The following is an 18109-nucleotide window of genomic DNA, read 5'->3' as shown; positions in this document are numbered from 1 at the left end:
TATATAGATATAAAGGATATGTCCACCTGAGGGAACTCTGAAAATTTCTGTGCCAAAATTTTCTCCATTCTGTCATTCGGCAGTTAAAAAACCCCCCTCGATATACAATACACGAATTTACTGCTGACGCTTCTTTTGTACTATACATTCACTATGCACAAGAACATGACTGATTAATAATAAATGTTAACCTCGTTTCCCTATTTTGTCGCCAAAATGTGGACTTTGTTTAGGAATTGTGGACCTGAGTTCAGTATTTCTAATATCGACGTAAATGATTTGCGGCGCATGAACTCACTGAGGAAGCAAAAGTCACATTTTATGACCATCAGTGGCAGCTTTTTACTCCAAAGTTATATCTTTACGGGAAAGAACGTTCAGGCCATATTGAGTCAGCATACCTACTTTTCCTAAAGCTGGATTTTAGATTCAAGACATAAACTGGGACATATCTTTCATTTCTAGTGCCTTACTCATACCGGCTATGCCTTCATTTTATCAACGACCGACATGTCGATTCCCTCTTTGAATCTCAGGAGTCGCAATTTTAAAGCGCCATGTATTATGCGATTTGCAATACCGCTGGGTTTATATAACCTGCGGTTTCCCATATCCATTTAATGTTGGTGACAAAGAAGAAAGGTGCTGCTATCATTATTTTAATTCGGTTGTATAACCAAAACATACAGGGCTCAGATGAATTCGCATCGGAAAACCTTTCCTGTGAGTCTTACAGCGCATCCTCATTCGAGACAAAGCCAAAATCCTGTGTGAGCCAATTTCCGCTCTGCCTTTATCGTGCCTCGTAAAGTCTCTCTCTCTCTCTCTCTCTCTCTGCCTCCTCATTCCCATAACGGGAATAAGTCGTTGCTACCTTCCGAACTAATGCCACGCTATTTTGCCTCCTCCATTTCGCTAATCCTGATTGCTTGCCGTGTAATGCATACGCTCCTAAATCCTTAAACCATCTGAATGCATCGCGGAGACTGCCATGTATATATTGGCGAATGTTTGTAACGCATAATTTGAATGTTCCTGCTAAGTGCGCGTTGTGGCCGTGACGGTCGAAAAAAGTCCATAAAAAATGAAGTATTATTGTTTGCGGAAGAATGCATGTTACCCAATCGAGGATCAATTTCCATTCCAAAGGCTCTTTCCCATTAGTCAGAAAGATAAATAATAGTTTTTATTTCTATTTGCATTGTTATACTTGTATTTTCTTTTGTGAATTCATCTTTGTTCTGTTCAATGCCTGCGTTCAATACTCGGAGATAAAATTAGATTAAATTTGATCGAAGATTTCTATGTTCCGAGATCGATTTACTTCTTTGCCATCTAATAACACCTCTAAACAAGGAAGCTAAGATTGCAGTAAAATTGTTCTAATATATACGCGGAATCTCGAGTTCTCACCTCTATATTGCTGGTTGAATCGGGTAGGGATTCTAGGATGCTAAGAGCAAAACACTGGTCGAATGAAACGTAGTGGGAATTTTCGTGTGAAGGGATAGGAAGAGAAAAATGAGTTACCAACGTCTCAAAATGATTTCAATTCATCCTCCTCTTAATGTTTCTTGTGTATGTCAAGTTCCTGTCCCTCTCGAAAGGAGATGTCTCTTATTCCAGGTAATGAAGAGCCCTTGCCTAACTCCTCGAGGGAATTTTTATCGCTTTAATTTCAGTTTTCACTTTTTAATTTATATTTATGCTTCGTAGTTACTTTCTCCACAGCCATCCAAAAGTTTGATAAATAGAGATGTTGACATCGGGATAGGCAAATGGCTTCAAATAGACCGAGCTCCTTATTTTAAATTGATAATCAGATGATGAGATTTAACAATACACCAATTACCAGATAATCACATCCTTATACTTACTGAAGGCCGAAGGTGTTGATTCAGATGCTAAATTCACCTCAGTTTCAAAAATATCCTGTCGTATAACAGTTTTTCAGAAATACTTGAATCCTTTCTGGAACATTTTAATGATAGTGAGCTTAAAAAGCTATTTTCAATTTAGTGTATACGCATTTAGGTATTTAAATAGCAATAACAGGATAAAAAATTAATAGGAAAAAATTCGTTTAATATAACTCTAGGATACAAAGATACTGGCATATTATATTGAAAAACATGGAACCAACATGAACGAGATATCGCGCTGAAACATTTGATGCACCCACCATTTCAAGTCACTTTCTTATCGATATGTTAGGGAAATATACAAGAGAGTTCTCCTTTCTATTAGCAGTATTGAAACCAGTCAATAATATATTAATCAATAGCAGTAGAGAAATCAGTTAATTATTTCATTTTATTTTATTTCCAAGAAGGGGTCCTCAAAGTAAAAATAAAACCACGATCACACGAAATTATCCTTTGAAACAATCCCAATGCATCATTCATAATTTTTCGAACGTCCCGAGTTCCTCGTTGTGGCTGCATCAGAGAAAAGATCTCGAGAAGAATGGTAGTGAAAAATTTCCTCGGTATTCCTCTCGGCATCGCATAAAAACTTCCGTCACTCCAGTTGCCACCCCAGTTCCCACTGAGAAACAAAATTTTCCCTTTGTGCATAATGCATCATGCACCGCCACCTGGTTTTGTTTTCGTTCGACGTATCGTTCCTTGGGCACTTCCTTGAAGTATATGCCAACTACGTTACCATAGCTTCCCTTCCTCCAAATTTAATAGCAATCCGCCCAAGCCCTCCTCTTCTCCGGTAAAATGAGCGTCTATTTTCAGACACCGGCGGAATCGTTTATGGGTTGAGCATCTGGCGATGAAAAAGTCGTCTCCCTTTTGATTTCACCACCAAAGTAAAATGCAGCCCAAATTCTTCAAATACATATATCCACTTTTCGCATCATGTGTCCGAGACGAACTCTTTTTTCGGCACGAGGCGGTAATCAAACAAAACTCCCCACGACACAGACGGTTCCTACCGCTTTGCGTTGCGAGCACGTCCTTTCGTCCGTTCCTTGGAGAACTTTGCGACGTCCAGTACGGCGCAATGCGCCGCATTGGACGTCGGTATATTGAATAATTTGCGAGTTTTTGCTCTCTATTAAATCTAGACCGTTTTTCGAGGCGATGTACCTTCCTCTGAGTTTAATCGGATGCCCAAGTAAATTTTTTCTCCCAGACTCGGATGAACCCTCAGGGGTAAATTTTGACCGAGAAGATATAGAGATGACCATCTGCTCGGATTGCACTCTGTCGGAATACCAATTGTTCTCAGGTACGTTAGCCTATGTAGTATTCGATGGTCATTATCTATTTCCTTAACTTTCGATGCAACAGCTTTATCATGGAATTAATGGCTTCCATAATCGGCACATCACAACGATTTTACTTTTTCCGCGATACTCTAAATGCTTAGTGAAACAGTAATTAGAGAGAACAATGTTTTTCGGTGGCTTCACCAAAGTGACTCGTAGAACAACTTTTAATTGTTGTTTCTCAATGTTTTCTTTAGCATAGTATGATGGAAACGTATTTGCTTAAATGACACCTGACTCTAAGAAGCACTGCCCGCAGTAGTAAAATATGAGGAAAATGTAGCGGAGGAAGTGGTATTTAACTACGGATACAAGCATTGCGGAGAGGATAAAATCGTTTCCGAGGAACACGTCAACGAACTCCCGATGAATATTTATGAAGGTATGCGTGTTTGCCTCCCAAGGGAGGGAATTCTTTCCCCTTGCTGACTTTGGATATCCGCCTGGATTAGATGTGTGTATGTGTGTGTGTGTCAAATGGAAGGGCAAAATAGATGCGCTAGGGCTATTTTACGAGGATATTTCTTTTCGAGACTGGAAAGTGCTTGCAAAATTTATACTTTGGTCAAAAAATATAAAAATATTCATTTGGAGATTTTAATCCATTTACGTTTTGCACGATACATTAGCACTATGAATTATAACAAGCGGACCAGTTTCATTTTTTATGATATTACTCAAAACCGTGATAACTTCCAATTGATAGGTCCTCAAATACCTACACACTTTGATGAAAAATGTTTCTAGGCCACTAAAGTTTAGAAAAAATTACAAAACATACGTGGGCTATACCATTATCAATAATTACATTCTATTCGAACTTTAACTTTTTGCGTGGCCCGTTTTTATGGGGAAACCGACAGGGAAGCTTCATTCAAATGTCGGTTGTATGTTGGACCTCAGAATAGAAATTATCAATTTTAGGTTGATATCAATTTTATACCTTACAGTTACATCCATAAATGACAGGAACATTTATGCTACGGAATGTGATTTTTAGCATTTGGAGATAACTTTGAAAATTCGTTCTAAATGGATGTTACACAAACCTATTGCTCTAAATGTTGAATTTTTTTCGTTTTCAGCCACAGAAGCAATTTACTTTTTGACTCCCTGTGAAAAAACTTTAAAATATCGGTTCGCACGCAAATCTCGTTTGTTGCATTAGGTATATAATTTTATGCGACGTTGCTGGATAATCCCTTTGGAGTTTGGATTCACCTCTCTTACTCCCTGGGGGAAGATCTCCCAAATCCTCATTTTGTATTCGTAATATATTATTTCTCCTGTGGGCCGAATGTCAAAAAGGTTGATCCTCTAAAGTGTAATGCTTAAGGTTTTGTAAAAATAAAAATCTCCGCGGGATACGCGTGTCACTCGCCGTTTAGAAAGTTATATCATTTTTCACTGATAAATTTCATTTTAATGTATATTTATAATACCGGCTTAAATAATAATAAAAACATCATCAAATATGCGCTTACTGCCCTGAAGATGAAGGATGCCATCATTTATACGGCCGTGTTATTTTTGCTTGAAATGAGAGATGTTGTTAAAAAAATATCTCTGAAATGTCATCTCTATTCATGCAGCCTAAAACTGACTACGTGCGTAAAGTTTGTCCTTTTACTTAATGGAAATAAACGTTGAACGCAGAATTTAATTTTGAATTCTGCCATTACTAAACCTTTCCCCATACCTGTTAGGCTAAGGATAATGTGTTTTATAGGTGTCTTTGTTAACGACGAGGGAAATAAAACTTTGTCTAGCGGTAGCCCGTTTTAAATAAATGTGGTCAGTTTTGCTATTTCCTATTTTAGCACACTTTTTGAATCTCTGCAAAAAATAATTATTTTAAAATTGATTACCATTCCTTTATAACTGAATAAAAAGGTCTGCACAGATTTTTAAAGAACTTTTTTAAATTTTTTCTTCTACTTGAACAACTTTAGACCGACTCCGGAGAATGCAAAAAAGTCCCACGATTCAAAGGGCTGTAAAACTGGGTCAAATTTACCATTTCCTAAAAAAAGATTGATTCATATTTTTTCAACCCATTCCATTATATGGATATATAATAATGGATGACACCCAAAAAAATTCACTTATACACGGTTATTTTTACTGCGATGAATTCAGCGAGGAACTAATTTCATTACCTAGATTTTGCAGTCATTTTGATGTTATTAGGGTACTCTCTATGATATATCCTCAAGGAAAACCAGATTTGAAGTTTATTTTAGAAAAATTAGATATTCTTTAGATTAACCCAATGTTTTTCATTGAATAACATTTAGTTAACCACCACCACCAGTTAATTTTCTGATATTCGAGAAATAAAAATTATGCTTATATGGTATTCTAAGTAGAGCGTCGGAGAGATGGACAAATAGTTGTGAGTTCAATCCCCAGTAATTTTTACGCACCGCTTTATCTAAAAGCCAAGATGTGGAATTTTTTGGTCAATAGAACTTCGTGAGAAACCGATGAGGACAAAGGGAAAGAAACTGAATCCCTTCTCTCGGAATTTCACACTTCTTGGGGATCAGTGAAAGATCAGCCCCACATTTTACCTTTTCAACCAACGTTTATGCTTAATGCTATGATGGACGAATGGATAAGCATCTATAAATGATGCAAAAAGTGTATTCTTAAGTTAAGCATTCTTTTCTATTTTGAAGGTGAACGGTAAAATGGATTTTCCGTACGAGCCTATACTGTGGGTATATAATTGCAAAAACATTTTGTTTCTTAAGGAAAAACTAATTTAAAGTTTAAATTTTTTATCTCTGAGTTGTGTATCTATTTAAGTATATATGTTAACTGTTTTAAAAAAGCATTTAACCTTAGTGGTAAAAAATGACCGCGGCCCTAGGGGTGCCAAAGGGTAAATTCTTAGTAACATTGGTATCCATCGCCTTAGATTAGTTTACAGTTGTTCATTTCTCTCGATTATTTGAAATATTTCACCTTTTTATTGTTAACTTGCAGTTAGGCAAAACTTAACTTTAATATTTCATCTGTTGTTGAATCACTTTATGTTACACACCTAAAGTTGCTTGCGGGGAGTTATATTTAAGGAATTATGTTTTAATGATTCATCTGAGATACCATATATTATACGAGGCCGATTTGAAAAGTTAGGTCATCTATTTTTTTCATGAAAAATCAAATTTATTCTCAACTTTGTGTACATCGCAGGAAATCTGAGTTTTTAGCTATTTTTCTAGATAGTTGCCTTGACGATCAATCACTTTTTGTATCCTTGTAACCAGCTTTTTAATACGGCGTCGTACCTTTCTCTCGCCGAGTCGTGAAGCCAACCGACGACTGCTTCTCTGATATAAATTCATCACCATTTATTGCAAATGTACGATGAGAAGTGTATGGACATCAAAAACGTGCGAGAGTGATGCAGGGAGTTTTTTAATGGCTGGGAAAACGTCCATGAGCAGCGGTCGGGGCGGTCGAGTTTGCCGGAATCAACGTTGGCTCCAATTGACGAGATAGTACTCAATAACTGGAGAATTACCCCGGATATATAAAGACGACCTTCATCGATATGATCCGGAAGTTAGCAACTGCACCATGAGTGAGGGCAATGTTATCTAACGGTAGGCCTAGCTACTTTTAAAAGACTTGTCACTAATGTAGTGTGGTCACTTTCGACCTTTCCATTAAATACTAGTCATCTTTGGGAGAGAGTATTCCATGACCCCCGGCAAATGCAATTAAGCTCAAAATACTTGTTACATTAAAGGCATAAGGTGATTTAAAAATGAGTGTCACTTGTTAAACAATTTTGTAAATCTAGAAAAATTACATTTTCAATATTTTAAATTATATTTAGTTCGTATTTTTCCATATTAGTACAATGTCACATTCATTAATTAAACATTGTTAATAGTACAAAAAACATTAGTAAAATTGTTAATAAGGTACCTAACTTTTCGAGGAAAATTGTCGTCAGTACAGCACTCGTATCAAGATCGAAACTTATAAGACTTCAATAGAGATACTTACTACAAATTGCTAGTTTTATTCGGTACATCGGTACAAAATGTTACTAATTCGTGGGAAATCTTCAACTAGCCCGTCAAATAAATTACAGGCTTTGGGCTTCTGATGCCAAGGAATAAATTGTATTGTCTTCTGACAGAAACCTCTCGAGCTTTGTCGAAGGATGCGTCGAACAAGAACGCTAATGACCTCTCATCAATACTTCTTCCATTAAATAATTGATTCTAAGCATGGCCGTGCAGGCAAGTTATTCTCACATACTCACCACGTGTCTTCGTTGTAAGAAACCACCACCGGATCCAGGCGTTGGCTGATGTCAAGGAAAATGGAACGATGAAGTAAAGCTACTCAGACCCCAATAATTACGTCGGAGAAATGACGCTCGAATAGAGACGACAGTGGGAGGTCGGCAAGACATGTTGAGGTGAAATTGTTGGAAATAAAAGAAATGAAGAAACCCAGGGAATGTGTTTATTAGCAAGTATACCCACTACCTCCGAGCAAGAGAACTCATAGGCCTGAAATTAGATAGTGTAATAATGCATAAAATAAAAAAAAATTATGCCACTAATGCAGAGTTCAATTTTACCTACTCCATCACTGTATGAATATTATTACCGTTGCAGTATTTTTTTCTTGTAAAAGAAGCCTCAGGGATTATCAATCAAAACAAATGGTAGAGAGAGAGAGAGAGTCGACAAAGAATCAATTAATAGTCACTCCTTGATATTCAAACACGGTAAACTAAAAATTATTTGAATGTATATCATACTTAAATTGCAAATATTTGTCACGAAAAATTGAGCTGATGAATAAAAAATAACTGCTTTATCGGAAGGCTTTAACTCACTTTCTCTGTTTCGAAAGTCTTAATTTAAAATTTGCTGGTATTAGATCATCCAAACTTCTCCGAGGAGAGTTAGATAAACAACCTTGTATGTTTTTGTCTCGAAGTCTTTCATTGTTTTTAATGTATTATATTATAATAAAATTAGTAATCTATATACTGAACCTCTAACCCTGTACTATATTTGGTGAGGGTGGTTAAATATTTTCTGTGAATATCAATAAATCTCTACTGACTACAACTGTGGTGTTTTTCTCCGGCGAGCTGACGTAGGATGACCTCAAAAAGTGAGAATAATCGCATATATACTACATTAAAATCTATAGGTCGCTGTCTCAGGTGTTATTTGGTGGAAGTCTTTGATAATAGGCGTTAACGAAGGAAGATAACTTTGGTCCACCTGATGATGTTGCCTTGCGACTAAATCATGTTTGTGGAAAATAAAAATTCTAGTGGAAAATGTAAAGTTAGTCTTTCTTCATTTACGCCCAATACACCATAAATTATCGAATTGGGTATTTCAATTTGAAAGTGTAATTTACCTAATATTTGATAGCTTTAAGCACGGGGAACCTAATTGAAAGTGCTTTATATTTCCATGGTAACAAAGTCAGAACTTAATATAAACATTTAGCTTAACTGAGCGATTTAATTTGATGTTGAACCAAACACTGTGATGTATTGCGAAAGCAATAACATAAAATGTTGTGACTTCTCTAGACGTCACTTTGTTAAACGCTTCCATGGTATAATGAAAGCCAAATTTGTATTCTTCCTCACTGTTTTTTCTCCTTGCTCTGGTTTTAACACCTAACCATCATTTTTAGGGGTTAAAATTTACCCTGATCGAGTCGGGTAGTGGTTGGAATTGGTTAGAACAATACAAAGTTTTGTTTTCATTATAACAAATAAATATTTATGATCATATTTTATCCGTATTCCCTTTTAGTTCATATTATTATAAACTATATAATTTTCTCAAATCTCGAGAGTAATTTTAAAAGACTGATGCTTCGGATTTTAGAGAGGCAATTAGAAACCTTAAATATATTTATTCAAAATAATATATTTTAGTAGCGTTTTCTAAACTTAATGCCATACCATCAATAAAAATGTACTCAGAGCATTCCCAGAAATTCATGGAACACCATCACAGCTTACTTACTTAGCTGTGGATAGCGTTCATAAATATTAGCCTCGGCTTATGAATTTTTCGGGCTTGTTTTTATGTTAAAATAATAATATAATTGACCCTTTCATTTCCAAATTCAAATGAATGTCTAGAGCTTTGTCTTCTGGGGCGTCTGACTTCAGTAACTGCTTTAAGGTTTCCCCAGTCATGGAAAATCCACGGTCACATCAATGGAAAAAGTAAAAGGAAGGTTTCCAGCCATATTATTCCGCCAATTTGATTGAAGAGTCGAGGAGAGTTACTCAAGAGCGTACATATCAAAAGACTAGGTTCAAATAACGATCGAAGATGAATGGAGACGAGATGAAATCTGGGAAGAACACGTCTTTAATCCTGTTGAAAACACTTTTTTATCGGCAAGGGATGCGAAAGCCCTTTCACTCGATCTTATTATTTATAAATTATAGAGGTTCATGGTTTCACAATTTTTTTGGTTTTTTTTAATGCCTAAAGAACTGGAGAAGATTTGCAATCACGTGTTTTCAAGTCCAACCCAGGCATTAAAACCGAAAAAGGTTACCATTCTGGACGATCAAAATCTTTCCTCCAGTGGCTTTTCTTGCATGTTATGCATGACTTTGATCTTTTCCAAGACCTTTCGTCTCATATCCTTTTCATAAAATTCTCAACCGCCTTAAGCTTATTATTTCTCGCGCTTTTTCTCACTTTTTTACTTTCCTCCTTCCTCTAAAACTTTTCGCCGTAGAACCTCGAAAGTCTCTTGTCTTTCCGTAAAAACTTTAATAAAGCTGCCACAATCCGTTTGTCTCCCTTCTCCCTTACAACTTTCACTTCCTCCACAATCCTCCCTTCTCATTTTAGACCCGTCGAAGTATTTCTCATCTTTCACTAAACAAATTGATGGGCAACTCTTGCTGAATAGACTCTATTATCTCCATTCCTTCCACGGTACTTCATAAGCAAAATAGACAATGGTAGCCATGCGGTAGGTGATTCCATTTTCTTGATATATTTTAGGGTTAATCCATGTGGTTAGGGTTAACCCCTCAGGTGTAAGAAATCTTCAATCTTAATCTTGGCCTAGTCTCTCAGTTAATTTCTCGCGGGAAAAATTTTTTACCGATATCTCAATAAAGTTTGTCGAGAAATTTACGACAAAACAATTATTATCATCTTCCCGATTTCAGTGAGTTATTTCATTATTATAGATACTCTCTCTTTATGCAAGAATTTTATATTTAAAAATACTGTCTCTAAGTGGAAGCGTATGTGATAGTATATTGTTAATAAATATGTTATATGTCTCCAAAAATTGTCTAATAATGTTTCTGATAATTGGAAAAAAAACACGACTACGATACAGAATCGATTGTAACAATTTTAACCATCGCATTATAGTTAACCATTTTGATATTTCTGCATTGCTTGGAGGGTATATTTTGTATTTTATAAAATTATCTACACATTTGTTTCCTCTACACACGTTAAAACATCATTTTTTACGGCGACCTAAGTTAACACAGGAGCACTTGTGGCACGAAAGAAAAAATTCATCATAAATTATACGCTTGTAAAAGATAATAACATTTTAACTTTAAGAAATGGGACAGTTTTAATGATGGAGTTCTTATACTTCCATAGTTAAAAGTAACATTGAGCAATGCGTTTTCGTTCATAGTGCCTAAATATTTTGTATTGATAAACGATTAACAGCAGCAGTTATTAACTGCTTAAATGTAAGGAAGAACTAATCTTGAAGCACGTGTAGCTTAGAAACATGACATATTCTTGCTTGCTCCCTTAGTATATTCTTTAAATCTATTTGAGTGTCAATACGATTTCGGACCAGTCACGTCAGTAATTAAACTAGAAAATAAGGAATCATTATATAAAAAACAACAGCTAAGAATCCCTAGAAAATAAAATTCGATAGCATAAACAATGCCTGCATGAAACAAACAAATGGTCTCTTTTTATTGTAAAAGTCATTATGGTGACTGAATAATAGGTATGTGTGCTTATACTTGATAGCATCATAATAATTAAATATTGAATTCGGAGGAAATCTTTTTGCATAGAAGAGTGCGCGTACAAACTGTAAGAATCTTGAAGCGTTTTCATTTGAATCAGCCGGCTTGTGTTCTTATCAACTTTTCTCAAAACTCCGCAGCTTCCCCCTTAAGCCCACAAAGAGGCATTCAATGATATGATCGTGTCCGTGCTTTCAAGTAGGAATGAGTGAATTTTTTTCCCGCGAAGGAAAGAATGAGCACTTTGCCGGGAAAAATTGCCAAGGACACGCAACCGCTTTTGGGGGAAAAATGCCCGCCCACCTACCTTGCCATTCGTTGGTCATAGTGAGCGGAAATATTTGATCTCCCTCCGCGCACCCCCTCCGTCTCCACCGGATAGTAAACCCTAGGGGTCCTTACCGATTCCCATCTTGCCTCGAAGATCCATTTTGTTTTTTATGCTTATCCGACCTCCCTCGACTTAAAACTCTCCTCTTTTTCCCCCTCTCCGCCTTTCTCCCTCCCCCCTTTCGCTTCCTTGACCACCTCTCCTTCCTCTCCTCGGAAACTTCGACGCTGAAAAGATCATATCATTAATTTACGTACTGCCGTTCCCACGCCGATTTCCCCTCCGATCATCGTCCGACGTATAGTGTTCCACAGATAATGTAAAAATAGTGCGAGTACTCCAACGCAGTCGGCAGAATACGTCAGGCGATTTTCGTGAATCCATCATCCTCATCCATTTGGATATCTTGCCGATCCATATTTTTTACAATTCTCTAGACGTGGAGGCTTTCCCGGTCTGAGAATTTTCCCTGCCTTTTCGAGCATCAAAAGGAACGTTTTGTACTTTACCGAACGAAATGCTTCGCGCTGAAGCTTTGATTAATTTTCTAATCATTTTGCCCATCAGATGAAATACTTCCTTCCCTTTTTCCTTGTCCCATTTCATCGACCCATCAAAAACGGACACTGTTAATTCTTTATGTCCAGCCGAACGGTCTAAGCCAACGACTAACTCCCTTGTCACTTTCGATTCCCACTGTTTGCTTTCATTCCTTCCTTATTTTTGACTGCTAATTGAACGGATGTGGGTTGAAAACATGTTCAACCAATCCCCCCCCCCGTTTGAACTCTGCCCCTACCACACATTCCATCAGGCTTCGAAAGTGAAATATCCTCTTTTTTCCTCGTCTTATCCTTCGCGGTCCCACTCTGGTTCTGATGATTTCTACCCAATAACCCCTTAAATTCTGTCCATCGCTCAAAAGCTCCAAGGCAACGGCACTTCAGTTCAAGTTTATTATGATGTCATAAACGCGAACTCGCTTGTTCGGTAGGTTCGGCCGTGAATGAAACAAACGTAAATTTCCTCGTGCGGCACCTAGCGCACTCCCACGTACGAATTAATTTATCCGGGTGAAAAGCTGTTGCTCTAACGTAATTGGACTCACCAAATTCATGCTTTTGCTTCCTCATGCCCTCGCCTCTTCTCCCTCTCTCTTCCTCTCTCTCTTCCTCTCTCTCTTTTCCTCTCTCTCTGTTTTCCTCTCGCTCTCTCTCTCTCTGCTAGCGTTAAAAGCAAGGTTTGTAATTCACTGTCAAAATGGCATGCTGGCGGAGGAGACATCCATTTATCGGGGTTGACATCGTGCTTGACTGCGACTGCTTCCATTTCTCCGATCATTGACGCTGCGCACAAAATTTTACGATATGCTTTTAATGAGAATAGCTTCAAGCTAAGAAAAACAAGGTTGAAACACATTTCCAAATCTTTTGTATTTTTTAAATTAAATCCTATTTTTAATTGAACCCCTCGAAATATAACATAAAATCCCTTTTCTTCATATTCGAAACCGATGACGTGATCAAATACTTCTGGTTAACTTTAGGTATTTGTTTTGAGTAATATGTCATTTAGTCTGCTTAAGCAAATGAGAGCTGCGTTGCCACGATAGCGTTAAGTCAATTTCCTTCCGATGGTGGGTGTTTCTCCACATGTCGAATTGAAATTATGCTTTTGGGTCTCTATCCTACCTGAAAGCTACTCAGTATTTCAGTTGATATCCATAGAAGTAATTGATAAAATTTATTGACGTTAAATTAAAATGATTTATAATCTTTCTTTATAATCTGGGTAAATTTTCATGAATATTGCTGCTTTTGCTTGCGCCTGATTTGGAGATTTCGACGTCACATAATTGTGATATAAGGTTGAAATTGAAAATTCTACCACTTAAAGCCTATTCCTATTGGTGGTTGCATTACGTTATTAGGAAATATTTGACAAATAAAGGTACTCCATTATTATGAACAGCAGGTCATAAATATTTTTTGATGGTTCCAACGTTACTATAATTGCAGTGCACACTAGAAAATCAATGAGATAAGAATCACTTTAGATAAAACTAATACTAATAAGATAGTCGAGTAATTGGAAGGCTAGGTTAAGTATAGTATTTATAACCTAGGTGTGTATAAAGGGTAAAGATAGTTAGAGTAGAAGGAAAGTGTGTAAAAGTATTGTATTAGGTAAAGAATATTTCACTAGTTGGTGGTAATTGCGGACAAAAACATTAAGCATGATAACAAAAGGTTAGTGAATATTTTGACATCAAAGGTAACTTTGTACGGCATGGAAACATGGTTGTTCAGGTAAGATGATAGACGTAGATTGGCGGCTTTTGAGATTTTGGTGTCGAGTAGACTGGAAAAGGTAAAATGGATGGAGTGGAACACAAACAAGAGATTTTAGACATGTCGGGGAAGTAGTGAGAGTTGCTGGGAGAAATCCAAAGGCGGCAGGAAAGTTGGATATAAAATATGGCGATAGAAAGTTAAAGACTGACGGAGGGGAGAATTTAATTAAGGATGTAGAGGAAAAAAAACTAGATTTGTTGGACCGGATAATGGGAGATAGAAAGTATTGGAAATTGAAAAAGTATTTTTTCTTGTCTTCATACAAACCCTACCATAAACGGTAGCCTACATTACTATAAATATGATACCTAATCATTACTATATTTCTAAGCCTTAAGTTTACAACGAACTTAAACAAGGACGAGGAATCTGCTTTTGAAGGCATTTTTGGTCAATGAAATATATTTTATCACCGAACTATGCCCTTAATTATATTTCATGCCGATTCACCTCACTCAGTTTGTGCTGTTAAATTGCGAAACAATGCTTCTTACATCTACATTCACCCTCTCACTTACGGTCCTACCAAACTTACACTATCATCACTCCAACTCCTCCCACATTCTCTTCTAGACATCGTCCTTCCTAATTTTAATCCGTCCCTCTCACATAATCTCTGCAGGGGATGGGGACGTGTTATAAAGTCCTTTCGGATAAGGATTATATTTATTTTGGGTCGTGGGGGCATGAGGGAAAAATGTGTTTCCTTCCACAATGTTTTCATCGACTTTTGATGAAAGCCTTTTCAGTGAAAGAACATAAAAATTCACTTAAGCGTCTGCATTAACAGAGAAAAATATGCGGAATCAAAAGTTCGGTTTGCTAGTGAAGTTTACTAAGTTGACTTGTTATTTTTTATATATTTTAATTCTAACCCCTCACAATATAGACGAGGTGATATTTTAGTATGTAGAGCGTCCTCGGATATAATTTCGTCTTGTACCTTTGAGTATGCTGCACATAATCCATTCCTTTTAATTTTCTAGGGCATGTAGATTGCTAGGAAATCACGGGATGCATGAGAAAATGAACCGGTCTTACCATTCTGAAAGCATGAACGGTGCGAGTCTCGGACATTTTAGGAAGAAACATCAAATGAACTCTAAATGCTACATTTGAGCTAAAGGCTTTTGTTTGGTGGGTTATTCATTTAAGCACAGAAACTTGATTCATTTCTCTTCATGCGTGCTGCTTATAGACTGTTATAATGCTAATTTATAAAAAAGTTATTTCAATACACGTTGTAAGTAAATCTGGGGCAAAACCTTGAGATGGCTCCTTTATCTTTTAAAGAATATACTTTTGAAATGGCCGTGATGTGTCAGTAGCTCCGTAATAACTCAGTTAATACTAACCACGTAAGTTTAAAATGTTCTAATTCTTTGCTAAATAATTATTTTAAGGTCTAGGTTACACTGTAAATCATACGGTGTAATGTAAGAATGTCTGCAAATTTCATGATTTTTCTAGCTTTGCTTTTTGGCAATTGTTTTATCGCCACCTACTTACGACGTATTCCAATTTTCGACAAGTTGCTACCGTTATATTTTATTGCTAATGGTTTTTTCTGAATAGCTAAATTAATATGATAGTTATTTAGATTTTAAACTAATTAAGAGCACCTTCACAAAGTCAGTATCACAATATAACTATTTAATTTTAATCCGCTCCGTTTTACCACTACTCTTGGAAAATATGTTACTTAAAGATATATAAGAACATAGTTCATTTATTCTACAGCTCACACCTGTCTTGGATGGGATAATAATTTAATTCACTTATAGGTAAAGATCATAGAATACATGGTACGTTTTAGAGGTAATGCAATTAAATTTCCCGCGCCACTCGTATTGTTCAAAGTAGGATCAAGTTACTTGGAGTAGGTTAAAAAATTTGTTGTCTCAGGCGTAACTTTATGGAATTTGCATAGCATTTTGAAATGTAATGAAATAATTGACTTTGTAATTCCACACACTTTATTTAAAAACACGACCCAGGTTTCGACGTTGAACGTCATCATCAGGTCTTATACTTTAGGCCTTTTTCTAGCAAAGAAATCTCACTATTAGAAAAAGAATGTCCGGAAAGGTTAACGATTCGAGGCCCAAACCTATGGTCACACTTAGAACTTGTTGATTTTGAACTGGAATCCTTATTTTTCCGTAGTAACTCAAGCTTACGGTTCATTTTCGCTCTTTTTTGAAAGGAAATCTCACTGCATGTCTGACGGACATCATTATCAAAGTATAACCACTCGATCCAATGAAGTTTATGGGACAATTCCTCGTATAAAAGTAGTAAATAATGGGATATAGCATCTCGTTTAACATACCATTCGTGTAACTCCCTTTTAATCCAGGCTTTCTTGGCTACTCCTATAGCGAACTTTCCTGCCGAGGATTGGGTTTTCTTACACTGAGGATTGATGCACTTGGGGAAAACTTCAAGGGAGATGCAGCGGCTGTTGAAGAAGATGTTCAATGACGCATTCTGGTATTTTATGGATAGCCTTCTGTAGAGGCTTACCATAACTGCGTTCCTGGCGCACTTAATAAAATTTGTTGTCTCAGGCGTAACTTTACGGAATTTGCATAACATATGGAAATGTAATGAAATAATTGACTTTGTAATTCCACACACTTTATTTAAAAACACGACCCAGGTTTCGACGTTGAACGTCATCATCAGGTCTGATGATGACGTTCAACGTCGAAATCTGGGTCGTATTTTTAAATAAAGTGTGTGGAATTACAAAGTCAATTATTTCATTACATTTCAACTTGGAGTAGGTGTGGGGGACGCTACGCTTTGCTGAAAAACCGGTCTCGGTGCTCTTCAAGCTGCGTCAGTGGCAATACGTCAGTTGCTGTAAACCTCTGTCCACCGACCGTGTCACGAAAGACTAACCGAGCGGAAATTTCAAGGGAAATTTTGCAACGTATTGAGTAGGAACCTGATTATTTGGACAAGGCCATCACTGGGGATGAAAACTGGGTTTTTTAATACGACCCAGAAACAAAGCGCCAAAGCTCTGAATGGCAAACCGACGAGTCCCCCAGCCCCAAAAAAAAGAATGAGCACATCAAGAGGGAAAAAAATGCCCATAGTCTTTTTCGACAGTGAATGAGTGGTCTATAAGAAGTTTGTTCCTTAAGGACAGACAGTTAACGCTACCTATTACGTGCATGTGCTGGAAGGACTCCAAGAAAATGTCATCAGGACGAGAAACGACATCTCCGCTACCTGGCAACTCCATCACGACAACGCGTCTTTCCACAACGCGCTACGAGTCCGCGAGTTCCTGGGCAAGCACCAGGTACCAACGCTGCCCCAACCCTCCTATAGTCCTAACGTTACCCCAGGAGACCTCTTTTTGTTCCCCCAGATTAAGACAACCCTGAAAGGAACCCACTTTTTACCCGTAGAAGAGATTCAATTACCTGTGACGAAGATCTTACGAGAGGTCTCCGAAGACGCCTTCCAGAGCGCTTACCGATCATGGCAGAGTCACTGAAAAAAAATGCGTGACGGCCCAAGGACATTAATTTGAAGAATTTTAAGTGTTTGTGCAAATTATTTCAATAAAGTTCTTAAAAAAGGTAATTGCATTACTTTTGGAACGCACACAGTACAATTTTTCAGTACTTACTCAGTAATTTATCCCTTGGCCATGAGAAACCATTTTCATGAAAAAGGAAAAAAAACACTTTTTTTCTGCTGGAAGACCCCACGTTTTGGTTGATTTTCTGCTGTACATAACATTTTTCATCCCCTTACTGCGGTTAGTTTTAAACGTACTTTAAAACAGCCACCTTTCTCTCATGATTAACTTTCAGAAATACATTAGCGCAAAATTAGTTAAGAAATTGGAAATAATGTGGCAGATGACAGTAAAGTAACAAATAATCTAATTTATGAATGTGACCGTAAGCCTCTGCAGCTTGTAGCATCTGATGGTGGGGTACATCTAAATTTTCCACCCCAACTGTTATGCTTATTTCGTAACACTGCCAAAATTGTTATCACTCGAAAAACAACGGACGCGGTGGAAACTCGAGAGCAATGGAATTTTTAACTAATGAAAATGAGTTGAA

The sequence above is a fragment of the Hetaerina americana genome, unplaced genomic scaffold, assembly GCF_022747635.1.
Source record: "Hetaerina americana unplaced genomic scaffold, ioHetAmer1.1.p SCAF_3, whole genome shotgun sequence".
NCBI classification, from domain to species: domain Eukaryota; kingdom Metazoa; phylum Arthropoda; class Insecta; order Odonata; family Calopterygidae; genus Hetaerina; species Hetaerina americana.
The sequence above is the reverse complement of the archived record's forward strand: the minus strand, read 5'-3'. Positions refer to the sequence as shown.